Raw genomic sequence first — 17,265 nt, forward strand, 5'->3', positions numbered from 1 at the left:
ATTGTCTTATACAAAACACTGTAGTTGTTATACATATTACTAACACTAGACACCGAAAATGAAAAGGTAACATGAAAAGAAATTCATGTTTATTTACAGGTATAATTATTTATGCATTGGTAACAGAAGCAGCAATCTGATTGCTTTATGGCAGCCTAGTGTGAATAAGATTGCTTCCCGGTAGCCCAGCCTATACGCTGTAAATGAATTGTTCTAAAAGTTTTGTGGCGTGTAGTATTACAGTCATATTCCTAATACAACATCAGGAACATTACTGCATTTTTAAAAAAACGACTTACCTGTGTTAATAGGCTGATACTTAGCTTCTCCAATTACCAGGGAGAAGGGTATACTGTGTGATAATGTAATACTTTGAAAGTAAAGTTATAAAACGGTAAGAAAACTAACACATTATTAATTTTATATTGAGTATCACTCACCTTATGCCTACATAAGAATAGGCTCTTCACTTCAATACCAGTCTTGCATGCAGTGTTCTACATGTATACTTTTATATGTTTATTGAAAAAAATCCACATATAAGTGGGCCTACACAGTTCAAACCCATGTTGTTGAAGGGTCAGCTCTACTGGGTATCTCCATCCCCTCCCCACGGTCCTTCTGCAGCAGGGTTTCTTAGCTTCAGCACTATCAACTTTTGGGGCCTAATTCTTTGTTGTGGGAACTGTACTGTGCATTGTAATATATTTAGTAGCATCTCCCCAAAAGATGCCTGTAGTGACCGCCCTTCCTTTTGTGACAGCAAGAATATCTCCAAGCATTAGCTCATGTTCCTTGGGGGGCAAAATCGTCTGAGGCTGAGAACCTTTGTCCCATGAAAATAAACAAATTAAATCTTAATTGAATTTCTCTTGTTATTGTCAATAACAAGCATTTTCAGTGTCTTCTTTTCACACCAAGAGAGTATGAAGGGTTGATAATTAAGGTAAAAACTTGTACTTGTGAATATTTTGATAACTTTTTTTCTTCTAATTTTTGCATAGTTAATTTATCAGTTACCCTGTTAAATTAGTTACAGATTTTGACATTAAAAAGAGTCAGTAAGAATACAGAACCAAGCTGACAGTAGTCCTTAGTACAAACATATGGGCAGTGGTAGTTTCTTCTCTCTTTTCATTAAGAAACACATTCCGGTGGACCACAGTTTAATTCCTAGTGATGTTGAAACAGACATTCATTAACATCCATTTCTCCAAGTGTCTCATGACTTTTGCAAAATTACCTTTGGATAGTGAATTCCACCAAAGTCTTCTGCAGAGTTTTCCGTATCTGAATTGGTAAGAAGGAAAAGTTAGAGCATCTGCCTTTATTTTTTTCTGCTTTATTGAGATATAATTGACATGTAACATTGTGTAAGTTTAAGTTGTACAGTGTGACAGTTTGATATATGTATATATTGCAAAATGATTACTACATTAAAGTTAGTTAACATATCCATAACCTTACATAGTTATAATTGTGTGTGTGTGTGCGTGTGTGATGAGATCTTTTTAGATCTACTCTCTTAGCAACTTTCAAATAAAATACCATATTGTTAACCATACTCACCATGCTCTAAGGTACATCTCCAGACCTTGTTATAGTTAGAAGTTTGATTCCCACCCTTGCCACCACAACCACCAGTCTGTTCTGTTTTCAGAAGTTCAATTTTTTTTGATTCCGTATATAAATGAGATCATACAGCATTGTCTTTCTCTAACTTCTCTCATGTAAAATGATGCCCTCAAAGTCCATCCATGTCCTTGCAAATGACAAGATTTCCTTCCTTTTTTATGGCTAAATAGCATTACAATGTGTGAGTGCGTTCACACATACCACATTTTCTTTATCTGTTCACCCATTGATAGACACTTAGGTTGTTCCCATGTAGTGGCTATTGTAAATAAAGTTGCAATGAACATGGGGGTGCAGCTTTTTACCATATCTTCTGCAAGAATGTAGACCATTCTCAGCAATCAAACTGTCGACATTCCAAAAAATGTTGATGTCACTTTGAAGGGTCACACGTTATTGTAAAGGGCTACAGAGGCACCATGTGGAGGGATGTCAATCCAATCAATGTAGAACACAGTCTCCTTGGAAAGGAAAAGAAGAGGCTCTGGGTTGACAAATGGTGGGGAAATAAAAAAGAACTGTCAACTAACTGTTTGCACTGTGGGTAGTCATGTATAGAACATGATCAAGGGTGTTACACTGAGCTTCTATTACGAGATGAGATCTGTGTATGCTCATTTCCCCACCAATGCTGTTACTCAAGAGAATGGTTCTCTTGTTGAAATCCAAAACTTCTTGGGTGAAAAATACATCCACAGGGTTCAGATGAGGCCAGACATTTCATGTTCAGTATCATAAGCCCAGAAAGATGAGTTAATTCTTGAAGGAAATGACATTGAACTGGTATCAAATTCAGCTGCTTTGATTCAGCAAGCCATGACAGTTAAAAACAAGGATATCAGAAAATCTGGGGATAGTATCTATGTTTCCGAAAAAGGAGCAGTTCAGCAGGCTGATGAATAAAGATCTAAGTTGTCCAGCTACAGAAACAGCAAGATGCCAGATGACTTTTCAGATTCATTTATGATATTTTAAAGATGCAACAAGAGCTCTAGTGATTTTGGAGAAAAAAAACACGGGGCACAACTATCTCCTTGAGAGAGTGATTTCATTTCTTTCAGATACATACCCAAAAGTGGAATCTCTGTAGTTCTACTTTTAATTTTTTGAGGAACCTCCATGCGGTTTTCCATGGTGGCTGTACCAATTTACATGCATCAGCAGTGCACAAGAGTTCCTGTTTCTCTAAATCCTCGCCAACATTTGTTATCTCTTGTCTTTTTGATAATAACCATTCCATCAGGTGTGAGGTGATATCTCATGGTGTTAATTTGCATTTCCCTGATGTTAAGCTCTTTTTACTGTTGGCCATTTGAATATCTTCTTTGGGGAAAAGATGACTATTCGGGTCTTTTGCCCATTTTAAAATTGAATTGTTTGTGGTTTGTTTGTTTTTTGCTGCTGAATTGTAGTTTCTTATATATTTTGGAATTAACCCCTTATCAAAAAGGTAGTTGGCAAATATTTTCTCCCATTCCTTAGATGACCTTTTCATTTAGTTGATCATCTCTTCTGCTGTGTGGAACTTTTGAATTTGATACCATTTCACTTGTTTATTTTTGCTTCTATTGATTGTGCTTTTGGTGTCATATCCATAAAATCATTGTTATGACCAATGTCAAGGAGCTTTTTCCCTATGTTTTCTTCTAGAAGTTTTATAGTTGTCGGCCTTATGTTTAAGTCTTTAATCCATTTTGAGCTAATTTTTGTGAGTGGTATGAGTTAGGGGTCCAGTTTCATTCTTTTACATGTGAATATCCAGTTTCCCACCACCATTTGCTGAATAAACTACCTTTTCTCCATTGAGTATTCTTGGCTGCCTTGTCAAATAGTTGACTGTATATACATGGGTTTATTTCTGGGCTCTGGATTCTGTTCCATTGGTTGACGTGTCTGTTTTTATGTCAGTACCATATGGTTTTGATTACTTTGGCTCTGTAATAGTTTAAAATCAGAAAGTGTGATACCTCTAGATTTTTTTTTTTGTTTTTTCATTTTCCCCCCTTAGTATTGCTTTGGCTATTCAGGATCTTTTATGGTTCATATGAATTTTAGGATTTTTTTTTCCTATTTCTGCAAAAGAAGAAATACCATCGGAATCTTGATAGAGATTACATTGAATCTATGGATGGCTTTGGGTGGTATGGACATTTTAACAATGTTAATTCTTCCAATCCATGAGCATGGGGTATCTTTCCATTTATTTGTTAATTCTTTAGTGTTTTGTTTTGTTTTGTTTTTTTCCCACCAGTGCCTTAGAGTTTTCAGTGTATAGATCTTTCATCTCCCTGGTTGAATTTCTTCCTGTGTATTTTGTTTTTGATGCTGTTGTAAATGGGATTGTTTCTTTATTTCTTTTTCAGATATTTCATTGTTAGTGGGTAGAAGTGCAACTGATTTTTATATCTTGATTTTGTACCTTTTTGTTTTTTTTTTTTTTTTAGTCAGAGTCTAGGATTTTCTATATATAAGATCATGTCATCTGCAAACAGAGATAATTTTACTTCTTTTTTTCTAATTCAGATGCCTTTTATTTCTCTTTTGTGCCCAGTTGCTCTGGCTAGGACTGCTAGTATAAGATCTAGATCATTAGGTTTCATCTTTGTTCTTGCACATTCTATGTTGTATAGGAGTGATGAGAATACGTACCCTTGTCTTGTTCTTGATCTTAGAGGAAAAGCTTTCAACCTTTCACTATTGAGTATGATGTTAGCTGTGGACTTGTTACATATGGCCCTTATTACATTAAGGTACATTCCTTCTATATGCAATTTGTTGAGAGTTTTTATTGTGAATGGATGTTTAATTTTGTCAAAATGTTTCCTGTAAAGATTAAGATGATCATATGATTTTAATCTTCCATTCTATTAATGTGATCTATCACACTTAGTGTATTGCATATATTGAGCCATCCTTGCATCTCAGAGATGAATTCCACTTGACTATGGTGCATGATGTTTTTACTGTGCTGTTGAATTTGGTTTGCTAGTGTTTTGAATTTTTTTGTATTGATCTGTATTGATCAGGGATATTGGCCTGTAGTTTTTTGGTTTTGGGGGTTTTTTTTTTTCTTTTTCTTATAGTAATCTTACTTGGCTTCAGTGTCAGGGTAATACTGGCCTTGTAAAATGAGTTTGGGTGTGTTCCCTCTTCAGTATTTTGGGAAGAGTTTGAGAAGGATTGATGTTAAGTCTTCTTTAAATGTTTGATAGAATTTACCAGTGAATCCATCTTTCCTGGGATTTTCTTTGTTGGGAGATTTTTTATTACTTATCCAATCTCCTTATTCATTTTTGTTCTGTTCACATTTTCTGTTTCTTTCTGATTCAGTCTTGGTATGTTTCTATGCATGTTTCTAGGAATTTATCCCTTTCTTCTAGGTTGTCCAATTTGGTGGCATACAGATGTTCATATAAATGACTTTCTGTCTTCTTTGCCTTGTTTATCCCTGTGTTCCATTAGACCCTCAGATAATGATGCATTTATTCAACAAAATCAGGTACGCATCTAGCTCCTAGAGCAATAGTGACCATTTTGACTCCATGGCTACCCTGCGACCCCTCCTCCCACCCCATGACTTATACTTTAACCTTTACTCTTAGATCATTAGGTTTCATCTTTGCCATTGTGCATCATCTGTCTTGCTTCTCCCAATTAACAGTTCTGTCTTAATGTAATAGTTAAGAGAGAAGGCTCTGGAGTAAGACCATCTGGGTCCAAATGTTGACTCCACTGCCCACTTAGATTTCTTAGCCTTCATCCGCTCCTCTGTAAAATGGAGAAACAAATAGTTTTCTGGGGATAGCTGTGAAAATTAAATGAGATAAAACACAGTAATTCTAATGATTGGATCTGTCTCCAGAAGAGGGCAGAGGGGAATGTCCTTTGGGGCAGGAAGGGGCTCTTTTGAAGCTGTTCTAAAGCTTCATTGGTTGTAACCTCCTCTGTTTGCAGATGAGTTTCATGATCACTGTTGAGTGCGGCATGCTGTCGGGGATTCCTGGCATATCTAAATCCCCAGGCTCCAGTTGTTCTTTTTTTTTTTTTTTTTGCCAAATGGAAATAGGCTATTGCCTTCCTGCTTCATCCTTCATCCTCTATTTTTTTTTCTCACTAATGAAGGGAATGTGTGTTATATACTTGAATTAATGGCACTCTGGAGCAGCTGTTAGGTATGTACAAGTGTCAGATGTTTTAATGTTGGCCCCATATTCATACTGAATAGGTAGGGCTCTCTTTTCAGTAGAAACTTGGTCATTCTCTTACTTGGGATGCCTTTTTAAGCTTAGTAAAGTAAAACTTCTGGTGAGGGGAACATTTTTCATTAACTTCCTGGGATTCATATTTCCAAAAGGGACTAACATTTCTTTGAGTTATTTTTCATATCAAATGGATTTAACATGCTTTTTTTAAAAAAAAATTATGACTTTAAAGAATTTACAAGTGCCAGAAAATTCCATCATCTTTGTTAAACTTCAAAGAGATCAGTACAATTAACATCTCAAATGTGCTGTTTGACATTTTTTCCCCCTTATTCACTATTTAAGCCTTTAAAAAGTATCTTTACTTCATGTAGATGGTAAGACAGGTTTTACTTGTAAGTTTAAGTGAGTTTATAGCAAATAGACATTATGTCCTTCCTTTCTTCGTGGATTGCAGGATATATGGTAATTTTTATATCTAACATGTTGTTTCTAAAAATGCAGTTTCAGTTTCCTGTTTTATAATTGCTTTTTCCAAGTATGTGAGACATTTACTAGTCCAATTAATAAACTGTTGTTTTTATACCAAAAACAAGTATTTATTGCTCAGTCTGCTAGAGAGAAAATTTAGTCATCAGGTTTGATTTTCAAATGTTTATTTAGAGAACAGAGTTACAGGGCAGTAGTTTATATTAAAATGTATGATTTAACATACATTTTGTCTGTGTGTGTGTGTGCATTTAGAATAAGGGTGCTAAAATTTTATTTATTTATTTATTTATTGGGGTGCTAAAATTTTAAAAATGAGTCCGTATTCTCGTAGTGAGTTACAGATGCAATATAATCCATGCCCACCAAATCAAAACGGGGTGATAGATTTCGGCAGAAGATCAATACCAGTGCCCTTCAGCCTGTAATCTCTATGCAGTGGTGGGGCTTTTGCTCATGCAGCCCACTCTTCCCCAAGACCTTTGGGGCCTTATTAAAGAAGGAGAACCATATTGTTTTGGAAACATGGCTCCAACGTCATTACTTCATCTGTTCTGGGTAAATATATGTTTTACTTTGTTATTCTTCCTTTGTCCCAGCTTTTTCTTCTTTGCTGTTTCTCTCATTTTTACTCCTGAAGGACCACACAGACTGAAATAGAGACATACAACTCCCAGATAGCTCTCCATTCCAGAAATTTAACCTTAGACATCACCGCATGCATCACAATGAGTTTAGTCATTTTTAAATTCACATAGAGAAGGTAGAGGTAGCCTCTGTGTGTGTGTGTGTGCGTGAGAGAGACAGAGAGAGAGAGAGAGATGGTGGTGACCTAAAAACATCTACAGTTTAGTTTAAAACGAAACAAAAACAACAACAAAAAGTCTGCCTCAGAGTTTGTATCCAAGTGAATGGATTTGAGGATTGAGAATATTTCATTTTTGATTCCCTGATTGGCCTTTCAGAGGTGGAGTGGGTTGCTGTAGGGCAGGGTGAGCACTCATTTCTGGAAGAGGTGGGAGAGGTCAGGCAGAGTCGGGAGAGCTCTGTCACTCGGAGTGTAGGGCCAGGCCAACAGCAGCATCGCATGGGGCTGGTCAGAAGTACGCAACCCTGGGCCACCCCAGACCTGCTGAATCAGAATGTGCATTTTCACAACATCCCCAGTTGAACTCATATGCTCATTAAACTTAAGACGGACTAGTCCAACTAAGCCTTTTCCAGGATATTGTAGTGAGCCTGTAACCCACAGGATAAAATACATTTCCATATTGATGTAAGTAAATAAATGGTTGAATGGTTGAACAAATAAATAAATGGGGGGGGGATGTCGGGAGAGACGCGGAAGAATGCCAGATAGTTATGTAGTTACCTCCCTGCGAACCCCTGTGCCTTCTTCAGAAGATGAAGCTTAATTTCCCTTCCGTCATCCCTTGAGTGTGGGCTGCATGCAGTGACTTGCTTCCACAGAACATGGGAAGAGGCAGGAGAGGAGAATAACTCTATGGTGGAGAAATCTGGCAACACCACCTCTAAGCTGCGTGATCCAGGCTCAACAGTGATAAGTCATGTTGATAGCGTGTGATGGCATGCATGCTTGTTATGTTAGGATGAGAATGGCGTGTCACCTATGTGGTCTTCCTCCCCAAGACTCATAATCCTAGTCTAATTAAAAAAAAGAAAGAAAAGAAAAAAGAAAAAGATCAGACAAGTCCAAATTGAGGGACTTTTTTTACAAAAATATTTGACCAGAACGCCTCAAAACCATTAAGGTCATCAAAAAAACAAGGAAGAAGTGTGAGAAACTGTTATAGACCAGAAGAGCCCCAGGAAACATGTCAACTGAATGTAATGTGGTACCCTTGGTGGGATCCTGAAACAAAAAAAGGACATTAGGTAAAAACTACTGAAATCTGAATTAAGTGGGTAGAGTTTAGTTGGTGTAATGTACCGATTAATTTCTTAGTTGTGACAGATGAATCACAGTGATGAAAGATGGTAACAGCGGGGGGAACTGGGTGAAGGATATACAGAAACTTTGTGTACCATTTCTGCAACTTTTTGGTACATCTAAAACTTACTCTAGGACATCCTACTTTCTAGTCCTCTCATTTTGAAGAACAGATTTTCTTTCTCATAGAGTTAGTGATGGGTACAGAAAGGTAAGCATGCTGTGTGTACCCAGCATCACCAGGGCCTCTGAAAGGCTCTTCTGAATGTCAGTAATTTACTGACATCTGACTTTATCCGAGTGTGGTATTTGGGCCAAGGTCTGGAAAGTAGCAACAGAGTCCTCGCTACTGACCCCAAGCAAGTATCCGCTGTTTTGCTTCAAAGTTGGGTAGAATCAGCCTTCATCCATTTAAGAGTGATCTTCGGTAACTGAGACTGAATGTTTAGAATATGGCTCTTTATCATTGTCTGGGGGCATCTGAGTTAAGTCCCTAACACCAAGTTCATTTTGGGAGAAGGACATTCATTCTGTATGTTTTCAGCTTTAGAATCAAAGGGAACTTTGAAAATGAATTCAGCCGATTGGAGGCCATTTTTGAAGAGGAGGTGATTTTCATTAAAAATAAAAGTTGGCTCAAGTGTCTCAGTGGCTGGGAGAAAACAAATCATCGTCAGAAGGGTCTTTAAAAAAGAAGAAGGGCCCTTCTTCAGGAGAGTAGCAACAGTGTCTTTGTACCTGACAAGTCTAAACAGAAGAAGGCCTGCACGTTCTGAACAGTATCTTTATATCCACCCCACAAGGTTGAAGAGAAGACTGCTGGTGATGTGTAGAATCCTTGGAGAGGACAGATGTAGAGGAGGGCTGTGCTGTTTTCTACAAATACAGCACCAACCATGCTGTAAATACTGGCTTTGGGAGTTTCTCTTTAGTCTGAAATGACTTGCAGTTGGGTGGCGTTTCTTGTGTTGGGTTGTGAACACTGACACCAGGATCACAAAATTCTCCTGCAAAATGCTTTTGCTTTGTCTTACTCCCATTCTTGGAGACCGTGCTGGTACAGGCCCTGTGCCGACTTTCCTTTGCTGTCTTACCGCCGTCAGCAGTTCTATAACAGGATTAAAGGGATACCTCAATTTCCAAAAATAGAAGTTCAAGAGGTTTACTGCCCAGCGGAGGGAAGTCAAAATAACCAGTGTTATATTCTTCTGGCACACAGATTTCCAGTTTCCCACACTAGGACCTTGCACATAGTAAATGAAAACAGTTACAAAATTTTCCTCAGTGTCAAGTTCTGTTGAAGCTCACTCTAGCCTCACTTTAACTCTATTAGAAAGAACTTGGTATAAAGTAGATTCCTCTTGGATATCACCAGTGACTGAAATGCCAGGCTCCCATGAGAGAATGTAAATAAGACCTGAACTCCAGTGTATTTACCATTTTAAAACTAAAAGGCATAAAGAGAAGATAGTCTATTATTGTGGTTACTTCTTTCCTACTTGGTATGCACAGTTTATAATCTCGCACTGTTTTAATTGCTTCATTCTTGGAGTTTCTTTGACAACGTGCATTATTTTGTGAACGGAGGATGGTGTATGGAAAGAGGATTGGGATCCAGGCTAGTGGGGAAATACTCTTTCCCCACTTTGTAGGTATTTGACCTGGGGCAGATCTCTTGTATTCTAAAGTGAAACCTAACCACCTGTAAAATAATGACATGTAATTTGAAAGACTGGTATAAGGAGTAGAGATGTTATATGTACAAATTCCCATTATAGCGGCTGGCATGGTATATAGTTTCTTAACAAATGATAACATTTATGATTTTATTGTAAGTTTTTAAAGACTATTATGAAATTTATTTAACATTAGTGAGAGGAATTAAAAAATTACTTAATGGAAAGCTATTGCAAGGGGGTTTCTGATCCCAAATACATTTGTTGAAAAATACATTTTACCTCTCCTGACAGAAGGGCTATCTTTGTCACACACTAAACTTCAGTCTTCAGTTGCTCTTATTTTCTAGATTTTTAGCCTGTTCCATTGAATGGTTTGTCTGTTTTTACACCAGTTGCTCACAGTAGCTTTATAATGTTCTACAATTTGCTAGAAACTAATTCCGCTTCAGTGCTCTTCTTTTTCAGTACCCTGTGAATTTTAAATCAACTTGTTTAGTTCCTCCATCCTCCATTCTACTGATGGTTTTATTGGGATCACATTAAATTTATACATTTAATTATTAACCATACTTAACATCTTTATCATGCTGCTGTCCTATTCAAGAATATGGTTTGCCTTTTCATGCATTTGTCTTTTATGTTCCTCAATAGCATTATATTTTAAAGCTTTCTTCATGTGGATTATATATTTTTCTTTCTTATTACTGTAATCGTGAGTACTTATGTTTTATCTTTTGACTTGTGCTGTTCTATATATATTCACTTTGTAATAATACTATTAGTCATCACTTTTATTACACTTACTCTGTGTCAAACATCGTTTTCTGCACTTAAATACATTTATTTATTAAATCCTTATAACAATCCTAGAAAGTGAGTGCTGTTTTATAATAAGGAAACTAAAGCTCAGGGAGGTTAAATGACTTGCCCAAAGTCTCACTGCTAGAAAGTGGCAGATCCTAGGTTTCAGAGACTGTATGCCTAAGTTATTATGCTGTAGCATGCTCAGTGAGATGTCATTTGTAATGATGTCATTTGTAACGATCCTTTGTAATATGTTCCCTGTTGAGTCTCTTGGATTTTCCCCAAGGATATCACATATTTTTGATAAGATTGAATATTATAGTCAGTTTTCTACAAATGTAAACATGGTTTTAATGCATATATCCAATTCAAATTTTGATTTTCTTTAAACTTTTTCGTGACACTACAATTAAATTCGTGTGGGAGAGAAGCAAGATCACGGAGTAGAAGGACGCTCGTAGCTCACCCTCTCCCACAAATACACTTAAACTCACATCTATAGACCTACTCAGCCAACCAGAGCACCTGCCGAACTCTGACAGAACATCGCCCTCTTTGAAAGACAAAGACGCCAAAAACCTGGTAGGAGAAAAGGAAAAAAGAAAGAAGAAAAAGCAAAACAGTGCGGGACCGATCCCGCGGGGAGGGAGCGGCAAAGGAGGACTGGCGCTCGTTCGCTGGGGCTCCTCTCTCCAACGGAGAGGCCAGCAGGACGGAGGGGGAGCCTCTGAGGCTCAGATCTGCCCCGAGCACCCCTTGACTGACAGAACTGAGTTAAACAGGCACAAAGGGTCCCCGCGATACCCAGCCCGAGACGTGAGCCGGCAGCTGGGGCCAGGACAGGCTGCCTGAGCTGGGCGGGGGACGGGGACGGCTGCACTGAGGCAGCCCCGGGGGACTGCAGGGGGCTGTGCGCCATGGCTGGGAAGGGATATGGAGCAGAACAACCTCAGCCCCCATAAATTGCGAAAAAAGCAAAGCAACACGGCTGGTGTGCCCTGGGGGGGAGGGCGCCATAGCCTTTGTCTCCTCGGACCTGCGCCGCCACTACTGGCACTTTTCCTGAGAGGAGAGGCGAGGCGCAGCCACAGCTGCCGTCTCCTCCTGTGCTCAGCACCTGGGCAGGGGCACGGCCAGGACCTGAATCCATACCCAGGGGCTCTGCAACCTCCTGGGCAGGACTGAGACTTGTTTACAACCCGAGGCAGATAGGATCTTTCTGCCCTGCCTGACACCTCAGAGAACTCGTGCCACCAAGACAAATAAGGAGCTGAGATTTGGCCCGGAGCAGGGGCGGGGCCATTCCGCGGTCTTCCCTGAGCCTGCCTTCAGAGCACCAACCTGAAGTGGAGCAGGCAGCTGCACAGAGCAGTGGAGCGACAGGTGCCAGGAGAGGGTGGGTGGCCCCCCCGCCCACCGGGTAAGAGCTCAGCATCTGATCCAGTGTTGGGAGGGGGCATGATCTGCTAGCTGACAGCCACTGGGAGCAGCACAGACAAGGGCGCCAACGGAGGGCTTCTGCAAACAGCAAGCTGAGTACATGAAACAGGGTGAAGACACAAAGAACTCTCTATAAAATCATTAAGAGCACATGTCTCCAGGAGAACTAGATAACTGATACTCCTTAAGCCACAGCGCCAGAGAGATATGAGCAAGATGAAGAGGCAGAGGAATCACTCCCAATTAAAAGATCAAGAGAAATCCCCTGAAAACACGATCAAGGAAATAGACATTGATGGCCTACTAGATCAAGATTTCAAAAAAGGAGTGATCAAAGTACTGAAGGAACTAAAAGAAATAGTGTTTAGAGATATAAAATATGTCAAAAATGAAATAGAAGCTATAAAAAAGAACCAAGTAGAATTGGTAAACTCATTTGCTGAGATGAGAGCTGACCTAAAGGCTGTACAAAGCAAGCTAGATAATGCAGAGGAACGAAAAAGTGACCTTGAAGACAGGACAACAGAAAGCACCTGATCAAAACAGGTGAGAGAAAAGCAAATTGAAAACAATATAAGGGACCTATGGGATAACATAAAGCGTGCCAATCTATGCATAATAGGGGCTCCAGGAGGGGAAGAAAGAACAAAGGGGACTGAAAAGATACTTGAAGAAGTCATAACTGAAAACTTCCCAAACCTAAAAAAGGAATCAGATATCCAAGAACAGGAGGCTCAGAGGGTCCCAAACAGGAAGAACCCAAGCAGACCCACACCAAGACATATCATAATCAAGATGGCCAGAGTCAAGGATAAAGAAATGATCCTAAAGGCAGCAAGAGAAAAACAAAGAGTGAGTTACAAGGGAACCCCCATAAGGCTCTCAGCTGATTTCTCTACACAAACAGTACAGGCCAGAAGGGAGTGGCAAGATATATTCAAAGTCCTGAATGAAAAAAAGATGCAGCCTAGGATACTCTATCCAGCAAGGCTATCCTTTAGAGTAGAAGGAGAGATAAAGAACTTCACAGACAAGCAAAATCTAAAAGAGTTTAGCAACACTAAACCCATGCTGAAAGAAATATTCACAGGTCTACTCTAAATAGAAAAGAAGCAGGATGCTACAAAAATGAGAAACTCGTAACTGGAAAGGAGATAACTGCCATGAATTACAAAAAGAATAAACACAAAATTGTAAAAGAAGACATCTAAATCATTAAGAGTGGGAGAGGGAAGCAAGGAAAGCCACTGTGGAAAACAGTATGGAGATTCCTCAAAAGACTAGGAATAGACTTACCATATGACCCAGGAATCCCACTCCTGGGCATATATCCAGAAGGAGCCCTACTTCAAAATGACACCTGCACCCCTATGTTCATAGCACCACTATTTACAATAGCGAAGACATGGAAACAGCCTTGATGTCCATCCACAGATGACTGGATGAAGAAGAAGTGGTATATTTATACAATGGAATACTATTCAGCCACAAAAACTGACAACATAACGCCATTTGCAGCAACATGGATGCTCCTGGAGAATGTCATTCTAAGTGAAGTAAGCCAGAAAGAGAAAGAAAAATACTATATGAGATCGCTCGTATGAGGAACCAAAAAAAAGAAAAGAAAAGAAAAGAAAAGAAAAGAAAAGAAAAGAAATATAAAACAGAAACAGACTCATAGACATAGAATACAAACTTGTGGTTGCCAAGGGGGTGGGGGATGGGAAGGGACAGACTGGAATTTCAAAATATAGAATAGATAAACAAGATTATACTGTATAGCACAGGGAAATATATACAAGATCGTGTGATATCAAAAAAAATGTGACAATGAATATATATATGTTCATGTATAACTGAAAAATTGTGCTCTACACTAGAATTTGACACATTATAAAATGACTATTACTCAATAAAAATGTAAAATAAAAAAATAAATTCGTGTGAAAGAATAAATAGTAAGATAATAGACAATATTTTTTATTATGATTGCATTAAATCTTTAGAGCAATTTGGGGGCAAATTGACCCCAAATTTAAAGTATAATTAACCCCAAAGTTAAAGTATAATTTTCATAAAGATAAAATCATCACTATCAGGCAAGTATAAAATGAATATGTGTAACAGATATTACTTAACTCATTAATGTCCAACAGGTTGTAGGCCTTTGAATTTATTTGTTCTGCTGGACAGAAATTATTTGTATCTCTACCCCTACAAAAGCCTACAAATTCACAAGTACCTTCACTGAGTCTGGGAATTTTAATCAGTAGCAAACAAGGAGATGTACTAAGTTTATTCGTCTAGACTAGGGGTTGGCAAACTATAATCTATGGGCCAAATCTATCCTGCCCCATATTTTGTAAATAAAGACTCACTGGGACACAGTCATGCTCATTTGTTTACATATTTTCTATGGCTGCTTTTACAGTATAATGCCAGAGTTGAGTAGTTACCACATGACCCAGAAAGTCTATTATATTTACTCTCTGGCCCTTTACGGGAAAAAAAAATTGCTGAATACAGGCATACACATGATGAATCTTATACAGATTTTGTTAGATTTTTCCCAAGATATTTCATGTTTTAGTACCATTAGAAATGATAATGTTCTTTTTTAACATTTTTTAATTGATTTATAATTATTTTACAATGTTGTGTCAAATTCCAGTGTTCAGCACAATTTTTTAGTCATTCATGGACATATACACACTCATTGTCACATTTTTTTCTCTGTGACTAATCATAACATTTTGTGCATATTTCCCTGTGCTGTACAGTGTAATCTTGTTTATCTATTCTACAATTTTGAAATCTCAGTCTATCCCTTCCCACCCTCCACCCCCCTGGTAACCACCAGTCTGTATTTTCTGTCTGTGAGTCTATTTCTGTCCTGTATTTATGCTTTGTTTTTGTTTGTTTGTTTTTGTTTTTTAGATTCCACATATGAGCGATCTCATACGGTATTTTTCTTTCTCTTTCTGGCTTACTTCACTTAGAATGACATTCTCCAGGAGCATCCATGTTGCTGCAAATGGCATTATGTTGTCAGTTTTTATGGCTGAGTAGTATTCCATTGTATAAATATACCACATCTTCTTTATCCAGTCACCTGTTGATGGACATTTAGGCTGTTTCCATGTTTTGGCTATTGTAAATAGTGCTGCTATGAACATTGGGGTGCAGGTGTCATCCTGAAGTAGGATTCCTTCTGGATACAAGCCCAGGAGTGGGATTCCTGGGTCATATGGTAAGTCTATTCCTAGTCTTTTGAGGAATCTCCACACTGTTTTCCATAGTGGCTCCACCAAACTGCATTCCCACCAGCAGTGTAGGAGGGTTCCCCTTTCTCCACAGCCTCTCCAGCATTTGTCAAGAAATGATAATGTTCTTTAAGGTAAAAAAGTCCAAGTGTTCATTGCTAGTCTTTAGGGACTATAGTTAATTTTTATGACTCTCATATTCTGAGAGTTTGCTAATAAACTTACTAGTTCTTACATCTTTTAAAAATAGATTTTTTAGAATTTTACTACATAGGTAGATAATCACGTCATCTATGAATAAGACCAATCTTCTCTCTTTCCAATTGGTATGCTTTTTAAATTGCCTTGCCTTGCCTTACTGCACTGGCTAAAACCTCTAGTGTAAAATGAAATAGGAGTACTGAGAATGGACTTTTTTTTCTTTTTTTGATTTAATAAAATTTTATTTTTCAAAATATATAGTTGGTGGAAACTGTTCACGCATCTTCACCAGCAGCTGGGTCATTTCCACCCTTGGAGTTACTGGTGTAAATTACTTGAGCTCTGTGCTTTGAAACTAGCTTAGTAAGTCCTTTACTAAGGAGCTCCTGAAGGGCTGCCCTGGCCAGGGAACCACGGCTCTTCAGTCTGTGAGTGATGACAGCTGGGGTTATAAGCTTATGGTTTGGGACTTCGTTACAAAATTTGTCATATGTTGCTTTGTCAAACAAGACTAGGTTATTGAGCTTGTCCTGAACTTTGCCTTTGGACCACTTCTTCTTTTTGGCCTTGCCCCTAGATTTGTTCACTGGGTCTTTGTCTTTCTTGGCTGACTTTCTGGCATCTTTCTTCTTTTTGTCATCCTTGGGCGGCAGAGCAAAGCTGTAAGAGCAGCTGCTACCACTGCCGCCTCACTAGGATGTCGGACAAAAAGAGAAAGAACATTCTTACATTTCCCAACCATAGGAGGAAAGTGTTCAGCCTCTCATTAATACATATGATATTAGCTACAGGGTTTTTTTTTCCAGAATCACTTTATCAAGTTGAGGAATTTCCCTTCTGTTTCTAGTTTATGGAGAATTTTTATCATGAACAGGTGTTGAATTTCATCAGTTGCTTTTTCTGCGTCTATTGACATAATCTGATGTTTTTCTTTTTTAATATATTCATATGATGAATTTCATTGATATTGAACCAACCTTGCATTGCCAAGATAAACCCCATTTCTTCTTATGTATTATCCTCTTTATTAATTACTGGATTTGATTTGCTAACATTTTATTAAGGGCTTTTGTGTCTAGAAAATTTTTTTTAGAAAGGAAGGTCAATAGCTGTATAACTTACCATATCAAATCCTAAAATACAATATAAAGATATATTAATATTTATAGTCATTATACAGGAATAAAAATTATGGTACTTATAACTCATCATTAGAAAGATCAGAGGACAAAATAGAAAAACCAGAAAAGAGGCTAGTATATGTGTAAGTTAATATATTATAAAGGTGCTACCAGTCCTGTAAAGTTCAAAGTTTTCATAGAGAAACTGAAAATATTGGACTTTTTGTTGTAATCATTGAATCACCATTTATAATATAATCTATGCAGTGTATATTGTACTTTAAGTAACCATGTGAATATGTCATGATTATTTTATACACTCCCATAGCATTTGACCGGAAACTCTCAATAAAGGTTTATTGGAAGAATGAAATAGATTAATGCTGTTTTTTAATAATCCAAAGGGTGTGATACTGTTTTCTTCTGTTCCTCTATGTTTTCCTATTAACAGCATGAGAAATAAGTATTTCTGGAATAATC

The 17,265-nt window shown here is 38.0% G+C and overlaps 1 protein-coding gene and 1 pseudogene across 2 annotated transcripts in view; both read left to right on the plus strand.

Moving 5' to 3' along the window:
- The window catches only part of THADA (THADA armadillo repeat containing), a 285,411-nt gene that overhangs the window by 159,924 nt on the left and 108,222 nt on the right, over positions 1-17,265 (plus strand). The gene's annotated exons all lie outside the window — the stretch shown is intronic.
- LOC102544264 (large ribosomal subunit protein uL6 pseudogene) lies at positions 1,957-2,538 on the plus strand (annotated as a pseudogene).

The sequence above is a fragment of the Vicugna pacos genome, chromosome 15, assembly GCF_048564905.1.
Source record: "Vicugna pacos chromosome 15, VicPac4, whole genome shotgun sequence".
Lineage (NCBI taxonomy): Eukaryota > Metazoa > Chordata > Mammalia > Artiodactyla > Camelidae > Vicugna > Vicugna pacos.